This window comes from Perognathus longimembris, chromosome 14, assembly GCF_023159225.1.
Source record: "Perognathus longimembris pacificus isolate PPM17 chromosome 14, ASM2315922v1, whole genome shotgun sequence".
Lineage (NCBI taxonomy): Eukaryota > Metazoa > Chordata > Mammalia > Rodentia > Heteromyidae > Perognathus > Perognathus longimembris.
The window spans coordinates 47,493,601-47,505,411 of NC_063174.1; the positions used below are offsets into that span (position 1 = coordinate 47,493,601).

Genomic DNA, 11,811 nt, shown 5'->3' on the forward strand with positions numbered 1-11,811 from the left:
TGTGCAAATAGGTATACACCCCCAAACATACAAAATAAGTCTCTGATAAAGGTCTACATATTAAAGTCCTAGGAGATGTTGGTAGGAGATGCAGTGGGAGGTTTTCAGATCACTAGGAGTATTCTCTTGAAGGGCATGGTGGGACTCCAGACCACCAGTCTTTGCTTTTTGTCTTGTAAAGGAAGAAGGAATCTCTGCCACATGTTCCTGCCATGATATGCTGCCCTTCCCTGAGGTCCAAGTCAGAGCCTCCAATGAGGACATTTGGACTTGGACTGAAACCTCCAGAATTATCATGTGGCTAAGCCTTTTCTCTCTGTAGGTTCATCACCTCTGGAATTTCAGTGCAATAGTACGAAGCTAACTAGTACTGTCAGATACAGTCTTATGTATGCTACATGGGGCTTATATGTATTTTAATATTTATATAACCACTATCCCATTATTTTCAGCTTCTTTTTGACTCTTCCAGTGTTCTAGAATACAGAGAGATCATTATGTGATTACTACTGTATTGATAAATACTTCCATTTTATTTTCTTTTTTTCACTCTTCCATATGCAATGTAACCAACATATATTTACATATGTATAAGGGGTGTGGAGAGCTAGTGTTTTTTTTTCCCCAAAATTTAGAATAACTATAAGAAATGGGATCATGGAAAGGATTCTAAGAATGAATCCAAGTTCTTTAACAGGCCTGACAAAGCTCAAACATCTAGTGCCCACATCTTTTCTAATCCTAAAGCTCTCTGGATCATTTTGATCCAGTTACGTTGGCTGTCCTTTTTTTCTGAAAAGATTGCATGCTTTTTGTTTTTCCCCAGGCACCTTCTACATCTGGAATATGCTCGCCTAACTGTTCCTGGTAATTCTGATTTAACCATGATGTTTCATTTATATGCTCAGTTCTCAGAAATGTTAACTATATTCCACTGACTCCCATTTCCTCCAAAATATCTGGAAAAATACCTACTTGAGATATATTATTTCTATCTCTTATAGTCTTTTCTGTATAAAACTCTTTTTTTTTTTTTTTTTTGGCCAGTCCTGGGCCTTGGACTCAGGGCCTGAGCACTGTCCCTGGCTTCTTCCCGCTCAAGGCTAGCACTCTGCCACTTGAGCCACAGCGCCGCTTCTGGCCGTTTTCTGTATATGTGGTGCTGGGGAATCGAACCTAGGGCCTCGTGTATCCGAGGCAGGCACTCTTGCCACTAGGCTATATCCCCAGCCCTGTATAAAACTCTTAATCACAATTTGTATGGTTACTTTACAACTCATTCCTTTATCAAATTCTGTAAAGACAAGGACTATTTTAAACAGTGCTTAATGACTCAGTTAATATTTTGTTGAATGTTATATATAAGCCTGCAATAACCTAGATAATCTTTAGCCATTTATCATACTCAGTAAGTTTAATTTTTGTAATTCATGTTACATACGAGTATATATGAGTTGATTATCTTGAGGACGAATTCAGAGGAACCGAATGGAATTGGTGACATTTCAAAATTCACGGTCATCAGCAGTTTAGGTATAAATCACCCCTGCCACCCTTTTTAAAACACTGTGATACGTATTGAGATAAGCTTTTTACTGATTAATTGGAGATGAAGTATTGCAAATTTTTCTACCTGGGCTATCTTTGAACCACTGTCCTCCCAATTCTCAGCCTCCCATGTACCTAGGATTATAGGTTGAGCCATTGGCACTTAGCTTAAACAATTGTTTAAAAATATTTGATTCCTAATTCCCAAAGTCACATCCTAATAGTTACAAACACATGTGTTCTGACAGATGCTCTGTTTCTACATCGTCTCCAGTTTGTTTACAAATTTGTATTTGTAAAGAAATAAAGTAATATTTGACACTGTTGCAAAAGTTGGGAAAAAGATCCTGGCATTTGTAGCTTATACCTGTAATTTTTAGTTAAAAGGCTGAGATCTGAGGATTGTAAAGTCTGAAACTTTGATCTCCAATTAACCTCTAAAACTCTAGAAGTAGAGTTGTGGCATGTAGGGTGCTAGCCTTGAATAAAAGTGCTCAGGGACAGTGCCCAGACCCTGAGTTTAAGTCTCAGAATTGGCACACACACACACACACACACACACACACACACACACACACACACACACGGAAGGGTGAGGAAGGGGAAGAAGATATTGCATGTGTTCTATCAATCTTGTGCAATGTGTTTCCTTTATAGATTGTTTTCACATGTATGTGTGTGTTCTACAGAAAACTAAGTCATCTTATCTGCTTACTTCAGAGCATCTAACAGAACACACATGCCCGTTTTATTTATCAACTCTCTAGTAGTAAACTGACTTGCTGGAGTATATGTCAGTGAACATTTTCTATATATTTATCCTTCTACATCTTGCTGTATTTTTTAGTGATGTATAATTTGAGTTGGGATTGGTAGTTCATAGAAATCCTTGGGTCAGAAACTGCTATTGTTCCTCAAATTATTTCTGTTTTTTTCTTCTAAGGTTCACATCTTGACAGAACTTCCCAGCTACTTTTTCCCCCTGAATAATTATTTATTGTCAACGTGATGTACAGAGGGGGTTAGTTTCATACATAAGACAGTTGGTACATTTCTTGCAGTTAGGAATGGCTAGGCAACTCAACAAAGGCTAAGGAAATGAATGAACACAATGGGCGCAGTCGGCCAGAAAATTCTTACATATGACTACCTGAAGGAAACATACTAGATGCAGGCATGGTTTTCAGCCCTGGGAAGACTTTAAAAATCACATGATAAAGAGAGCAGAGCAATCAAATGAAAGGAACTTAAGGATCTGAAACAGTTTATAGAAAAGCTAACTGATGGTAAGACTGGCAGTGAACTATTATGTGCAGGAAAATGAATGACATATTCTGCATATGACATTTTGACACTTGCTTTTTTGCATCCATGTCTAACATTAATCAAATGACTTTGATATTCTTATTGAGTTTTCTTTAAGGAATTTCAGATTGCTGTAAATAAGACAGCCATACAAAATTACATTCTCTATTACAAGAGTATTAGCATTGTATGTGACCTTTTTACCAAGTGCTTGGTAAGTTTTATCTTACTTCACAATTCTTTGAAACTGGTTTATTAGAAGGAAAATTTGATCAAGTGTTTGTTTAATTAATAAATCAGTTGGCACCAGGGCTTGTTTGACAAAGCACTCTACTACTTTAAATGGGTCTCAGTCATTTTTGTTATTGATTTACTTTTCTCAGATAAAGTCTTTTTGCTTATGGAAAGACAGGAAAAAAGACAGATAGTATTCCCCCTATCTCTGACTTCGAAGTAGCTGCATTACAGGTGTGAGCCATAGGCCCAGGCTAGGTTCAGTACATTTTAGTTTACATATTTTGTTGCTAATTGTGGGTTACCTTTACGAATATATAAACATCTACAATTTATTCTGGGATATTTTCTGTCTTTTTTCTTCCACATGTATATCTTAGGTGTATTTGCTTTAATTTTTAAAATATGATATATAGTAGGAAATTCATTTTATTCTTCTATATATTGAATTAATTTTCCCAACACTCTTTACAATGTAATTTATTCTTTCTATATTGATATATAGTAAGCTTCTGAATCTATATGTCTTTCTTACATCTTCTTGTTTTAGTTATTTATTATTTTTGTATAACTTTCCCATTTACTTCTATGACTTTGTTATATAAACTAACACATCATAGAAACTTTTAACTTTTTGCTCTTTTTTTAAAAAAAAATATTATATACATCCACCAAAATCTTTTAATCAGTTTTATCCCTTACACAATAAACATATTTTTCTTTGAATTATATTGAATTTTATTAGAAATTGGAGTGGTTTAATATCTTTGCAATGTCATTCTCACTATGGCTAGGTTTAACTACTTAATTATGTTTTATGATTTTTATCCATTTAAAAATTCTCTTTATATATTGAAAAAAGTTGTTACTTCATTAATTACTAGATAGATTAATATATATCTGTATACATGTATACATATATATGCAATATATATGCCTGGGTCTTGCTAGTAGTACTTATTACTTTTTTCTGTTTTATTTTAAATTGATAATTGCACAGTATAAAAATCTTGATAAGATAGTGAATTAATTGATGTATTAATCCATGGTCATGCTAATTCTTTAAATTAGCATTAGGATTATCTCTCTTGATAGTCTTGTATTTGCAAGGGCAATGAAGCCATATGAAATTCAGGTATACTGCACAACACTCATGGGTACACAACTACTTCAATGGAACAGAAGGACTCACCAGAAATCCACTGAAATGAGAAGATAATTATATAGTTGGATACTAAGTCGAGGATACCTAGTCATCCTGTGGCCAAAAGAAGTACACAGTAGAAGTGTAAGTCCCTTTTTTTCCTTTACTTCCATTCTACCTAATTCAACCTTATTCAAAATCAAGAGAAGCCCTATTGATCAGATGAATGCCTTATGAAAGTTCCAGGAAGCAACTCTTCTATGAATACACACTTGCTACTGCCCATCTCAGAAGTATGAAATATAAAATGGGTGAATACCTATATTTAAATCTCCATAAACTCTTCGTTAAAAATTAAATTTAAATCTCTGGTTAGTGTTCACTGAATGTAAAGGTAGAAAAGTAAAACTGGGAAAAATAGTTTTATTTAATCTTCCAGAAATACTACCTTTAGTTCTAAAGCAGGTCATAACCACAAATAGTAAAGCTTGTACTTATAGGAAATTGAATTTCCAGATAATCTGTAGAATGTGACTTTTCAAAAATAGAAAAGTGAGGTTGGTCATTCTCACACTTCTATGGGCAGCAGGGATTATGGAAATGGTTGAATATCCTAGTCATTATTCACTATGGTGATATTTAGAAGAACACAGCATCATTCACAGGAAATGAGGGTCTACTTATTGGACATAAGATGTCAAATACTTTGATTTTTTAATCTGTTAGGTAAGTCTGCTTCTACTTGATTTCAAGTGCTTGGAAAAGATAAATCTGTGGTTCAGGCAACATATATAACCTATTATCTAGAAGCTGAAAAAGTTAAATGATATTGTATACCTAAGGATTCAATTAGATGTTTAATCTTATTTTAAGGTTATCTAGTTTTTTATTTCTTCCCCAAATAAGTATCTGGGATAAAATGAGAAAGGGTCAAGTACAGTATTTCTAGCTTCTACTTAGTTTTTTTTTTTTTTACTTTTTTCCTTTTTCTAATTTGTTTTATGTTCCTCATATTTATTTATATTTATTTTATATAATATGTATCTATTACTTATACTATACTATATATTTATTTTATTTTTATATCTCACATGTATGTTTATATATTATATTTTTATATATTTATATTTATATTCATATTTTCCTCATTTATTTCCTCTGTGTTAATACGTGAGATATATTTTTGCTATGGGACATGTTTTATAATTGTGCATAGTTTTAACTAAATCTATGTGGTAGTGCATACTTTTAATCCTACCTACTTGGGAGATAGAAAGACACTGAGATTGAATTCAACCCAAGCAAAGTGAGCAAGACATTATCTCAATAAAAACCAGCTTCAATATCTGGAAGCATAACTCAAGTTGCAGAATACTTGCATATCATGCTTAGATCTTAGATTTATTTAAATGAACCTACAGATCCAAAGTAAAATAAAAATGAGACTCCCCCAAATACTGGTTCTGTTACTCACATTTTCCTCTTACAAGAGACTTGATTTAGTTGGATTTACTGTCTTCCTAACCTTGAAGTGTGCTCTAGTGAGAGTTGAGAGAAGTGCCTTTGTTGAAGTCAATGGCTAATTTGACATCATAAATTTGGATATACCTCATCTCAATACAGAATGCCAGGATCCAGTGCTAGGCATCTGGATCTTTTGATCCCATTCTTCTAAGAACATATAGCACTCAAGTATATCTCTGAAACTTATTTCTCAGTTCACAAAAGTTGATCTATAAACTAAAATGCTAACTGGTAAATTAGTATTGAAACTATAAAAAGGAACCAAATATTATCTTCCAGAAGAGACAGCCAAATTTTCAACAGAAATGAACATGAAGGGTATGACACTAGTCGTGAGAGAAGATATCTGCATGGTCCCACAAGTTGCTTGGTTTGACAATCTGATGTATCCATCCCCTGGGTGAGGTGTATCTGCCAAGTTGAGATCAGTGTCTCTGCCACTGGGTCAGGACACTGTCTTTTAATTGATGGAAATAAGACAATAATAGTTCTCATGAATGGTTTTTTATTTTTGTGTGCTTCATAGAATCTCTGTGCATTGTTATTAGAAAAGATTTTTTCTCTTTAGATTAAGGATACACAATTGATTGAATGTTGCTTTATATTTAGTCATAATCTAATTCAACTTCCAAATTCTATATTCATATATTCACTGATCTATTGTGACATTCCAAACTTCTTTTATTTCTCTCACCTTGATTTACAATGTCTTCTTCAATTTCTCCAGACCAGTCGGTATGAGTATACTTTTACTGCTGTTGATGGTACCACTATGCCTATTGTAATTCCTACTAACACAATTTCTTCTGAAGATGAGGTATTCAGTATAAAGTGGATCTCATCTTCACAACTTGTTAATGGGTTAGGCATACTCATTGATGTATACCTATTTTACAAGTGATGAAACAGTGATTTATAGAAGTCCAAGGCTAGGAAAAAGCAACAAGGCGGAAATTGGAAAACAAATGTCCTTCCACTTATCTATATTCTAACTCAGAGTAGCTTTACTCCTAATTTGTTTAATGTTCTTTAGCACCTCAGAGACTTGGAAATGATATTTTTTAAAGCATGTAAGAAAAAAGTAGCATCTGAAAATTGCTTTGGAACTTAAATTTTCCCCCAGGAAAAATATCATAAAGTAGCAAGCTATTATAATTTATGCAGCTTTAAATCCACCAGATTACAGTGACCCTGGTGAAATGTCTTGCCATGTTACCTTTGTCATAAATAGTCGGTGAGGACATTTGTAGAATATAGTAAGTGTACATGGAGCTTAGTAAAGCAGAAAGCAGCAAAGGCAAGGTATTTGCTCCAACAAGCCTGGAATCTAATTGAGCTGTAGACAAAATGCTAGATACCTATAAAATACTTACAGAGACTTGGTTGATGGACTCATAACTCCACTCATGGTACCATAAATCAGGCTGTAACGTTCTAACCATCCAATGGGTAACTCAATAGATCAATAGCAAGACCATGTTCTGGCTATTAAGACGGCAGCAGTTGTCTTTTTTTACTTTGATATGAATTGAGACATGTCCAAGAAGGCTGCAAAAAGAATGTAATATATGTCTGCTTTTATATATGCTACATAATATAGCATCTTGAAAGGGGGAACCATAAAAGTCACATTCAAAGGAGACTGTATTTCCTTTTGTTCAGTGAGACAGTACCATTCCTATATTGCCTAAAGGCTATTGTAAAATAAATTTGAAATAAAGCTAATTTTTATGGGTTGTTTATTTTGATTATGCCTTAGCATGGAAACCAAATAAATATGGGGGACAGTCACTAAATTGCAGTGAAACATATAGGGGATAGAGAAGGAGTTTCATGTGCTTCTTTATACCAGAGGTTTTTACTTAACTGTAGTCATTATAGATCACTACCCTTATCATGTACACAAGAACACATACACAGATTAATAAAGTATCCATCTTACCTTTTAAGCTTTCACTTTTGATCATCCTGCCTATTAAATCCATACATGTGTTTCCTGGGTGATCCTTCATGGATAAGCTTGTAAGTCAGCCTTCCTGTACCACAGTGGAAGTGAGCCTTGAATGGCCAGCAATTTCATGCAATCAGATAACTCTAAACTAATGAAAGTATCAAGGAATTTGATTGTGGCCAGTACTTAATTTTTATCACCCAGTCTATCTTTATGAGTAATGAAACTGCTACTTATCTCTCCATCTGTCTAATTTTATGTTTTTGCTCTCAGTTGATTCAAAACTTGGAAAGGGAGAGAAGGTGCATGATTAAATTCCGATACACATAAAAGACATCTACTAAATAATTGAACCAGGTAGATGGCATTAAAATAAAGAGCTAATTGTTTTATATGATCAAATGTAGCATATATGTTTCTTCAAATTTTGTTAGGTATACTTTTGTTGAATTTGGGGTCACTTAAAGTCATTTACCTTCCTAACAACTACTATTTGATTATTTTACTCATATATTTAATGTGACCATATATTATTATATATTTAGTATTATATAGTTTTGCTTATTTTTTGTCCTAAATTGTACATATAATCACACATATGTAATTTGTAGTTAAATCCAAAGATAGTGCACATATGTATTAGAGTCCATTATGTAGGATCATTATTTAGCATTATCCTATGGAAAACTGCTTAAAAATTGAATATTAATGGGATCTGACAGAAAATAATATATTACAAGTTAGTCTTTCAGAATTTGAATGCTGAAATAGAGATATAGTTTAACAAAATAACTAAAAAAACTATATAATAAATGCAGAATACTAATTTGAAAAATAATTTTTTTTTTTTTTTTTTTTGGCCAGTCCTGGGGCTTGGACTCAGGGCCGGAGCACTGCCCTGGCTTCTTCCCGCTTAAGGCTAGCACTCTGCCACTTGAGCCACAGCGCCACTTCTGGCCATTTTCTGTATATGTGGTGCTGAGGAATTGAACCCAGGGCCTCATGTATACGAGGCAAGCACTCTTGCCACTAGACCATATCCCCAACCCCTGAAAAATAATTTTGAAGTCTCTGAAAATTACACTCTATGGACACAACAAAAAATCTATATACTCATGAGAATCTACTCAATTTTGGTATGTTAAAAGAATAATTTCTAGGTCCCACCCTCGCCAGCTTTGTGCCTAGGTGCCAAGCTGCTTCTCCCATCAGCCGTGCCTCCTGAGGAAGGAGCTGCCGCCTCCTAGGTGCGGCCGCTGCTACCTGCCCCGGTCTGGGGCACAGTTTCTTTCAGAGCCAGGAGCTGGTGGCTCATGCTCGTAATCCTAGCTGCTCAAGGGAGTTGAGACTTGGAGGATCAAGGTTTGAAGCTATCCTGGGCAGAAGAGTTCTCAACCTAGGCAATGGCTTACTCCCTCAAGTCAGAAAACCACCTAGACCCAGGACCCATCTAGGTGCCAGAAAATGGGCAGCTGCACATGGTCAGTCTGGCTCTGGATGGGGTCAGGAGCAGCTTGCCGAAGTCAAAGCTCTTCAGATTGTTTCCCAAAGGCTTTTCTGTGGAGCTTTGCATCAACAGGGAAGGTGACACTGCACAGAAAGAGAAGACTGATCAGTTCATCTTCACATATACTCGGGAAGGGAACCTTAGGTACTCTGCCAAATCACTCTTCAGCCTCATCCTGGGCTTCATCTCCGACAATGTTGATAACATTGATTCCCTTAACTGGCTTTCCTTAGCAAATTGCGGAAAAGCTGTTCTCTGCTGCTGAAGCCAGGCAAAAATTCACACAGCCAGGTGCTGGGCTGAGGGCCCTATAGAAATTCACTGAGGCCTATGGAAGGCTGGTGCTTTGCTCCCTATGCTTGTGAAACAAGTAACTGGTGATTTCACAAATCTTGAGGAGATTAAGTCTTTCTGGGAGCTGACCCACTTGGATCTTTCCTGTTGCAAGCTTGGAGATGAGCATGAGCTTCTAGAGCATCTCACCAATGAGGCCCTGTCTAGTCAACTACATCTGAAGGATAATTGTTTATCTGATGCTGGAGTATGGAAAATGACAGCACCAGTACGAGTGATGAAAAGAGGCCTTGAGAATCTAACACTGTTAGACTTATCTTGTAACCCTGAGATCACAGATGCTGGAATTGGATACCTCCTTTCATTTAGAAAACTAAACTGCTTAGATATCTCTGGAACTGGGCTCAAGGTTATCAAAGCTGTCAAACACAAACTCCAGACTCACATAGGCCTTGTTCACTCCAAAGTGCCTTTGAAGGAATTTGATCATAGTAACTGCAAGACAGAGGGCTGGGCTGACCAGATTGTTGTGCAATGGGAGTGTGTGACCGTAGAATCAATACAACCAGGAAAAAACATTGGACCTTCGAAAAACAGCTTCTGTCAGAACCTGGCGTCAAAGGAAGTCTCAATGAAGTGTCCCCTGGTAGACACCCACATGAACTCTTCTGGGAAACTCTAGTTCTACAGAGAGAAAGCCTCAGACTGCCATGGGCCATCATTGAAACATGAAGTTGCCATGAGCCAAGAGACAAAGAAGAGCAAGAAGAGAGCTTTTGAGCAGTCAGAGCCCGAGCAGAATAACTCTCCACAGTCTTCAAAGCAGAAATATGTATGTCTGACTGTGGAAGACTGGGACTTGTTAAATTCCTACTGACTGGCAGTTAGAAGTTGACCTCTCCCCTCAAGCGCTAATGCACGAGAAAGGGGACTGGTGATGATTTACTTTTTCTTTGAATTTACCTATGGCATTAGTGAAGCAAGCAGAAATTTATACTTTTTTTGGTGTGTGTGTGTGGGAATACTATGGAAGTAAGTGATAATTTCTAATGTCTATTTTCAATACATAGTAATTTTTTCAAATAAGCCTTTTTGCTGTCCAAAAATAAAAGAATGATTTCTTGGCTATCAGTTCTATTTTCCTAAATTCAGTTGCTGTTAGGAGACAAACATTTTCCTGGGAATAATTTGGAATGTTATCTATAAAGGAGAAAACTATAGTAAAACTTTAAGTGTGAAATTTGGTTGAGGGAACAAAGGAGATTTTTGTACATTTATGGTAATATTGTATATTTGAAGTTAATGTAAAAGTACCATATTTGTCTAAAAGATAAAAAATGATTTTGTACTTGGTTTGTACTTGAATGTACAAACAAAATTGAATTGGTTTGAGGAAGAAAGAAATAAAGCAGATTAAAATCTTTTCCCCTTGCTTTGATCTCTACCCAATATTCTATATAAGGCTTTCAACCTTAAGGTCAAATGGTATCATGATATTTCTGCTCTAAAATCCAATGTAATGGGAGATTCCTGATGTTTCAAACAGTATATAAAATGAGATATGATGATCTGGGTGTGGAACTCAGTAGTGAACATATTCTCTGATAAAAGTTTCCCAAAGTACAAAGAACAAACACATTGTAAAAATTGGCTGATTTTGAGCTTACATTTCTCCTTGCATCATTTCATGTAATCAGTTTCTTTATTGTATCATTTCCTGTGATTCTGTTTTCTAATACTGATGCCTTCAGGGCTAGTATTTGGTGAGAATTCATATTTTGACGTTAGCCCATAATTACTTATGGTTTTCATCTTTGTCTTTTAGTCTTTCATCACCTTTGCCCCAAGTCATGGGTGAATCCAATGCTTTCAGAAAAGGAATGTTTGCCTTGCAATATCAACTCAATATTTGAATTGGCACATGCCTTGACGTTTAATTTGATACTGTTGTTCCTTAGCACAGAATTAGCTTCTACTGTGGGTTTGGAAGCTTTTCAGCATGGAAAATCAATACGATATGAAAAGGCTAATATGGTGTAAATTATATTGTTATGCCCTGGCCAGGAAAGCCACTCCATGACTTCATTCATTTTATGTTGAGAAAACAAGTCAGATTGACACACTGCCAAGAGCAATGCCATGTTTATTTACAAAATCACAAACCAAGGAAAATTACAAATTGACTCACTAGTGCATGATCCAGTTTTTTTAACAGAGGAAAAAATTCACATGTTTATATTATAAATGTCACATTGTCTTGTTACCAGAAATTCAGTTTCCTATATTTAATGACAATTCACAACT

At 35.4% G+C, this 11,811-nt stretch overlaps 1 pseudogene; it reads left to right on the forward strand.

Annotated features, from left to right (window-relative positions):
• Window positions 1-9,109: 9,109 nt before the first annotated feature.
• On the forward strand, window positions 9,110-10,427 carry LOC125363261 (annotated as a pseudogene).
• The last annotated feature ends 1,384 nt before the right edge of the window (window positions 10,428-11,811 follow it).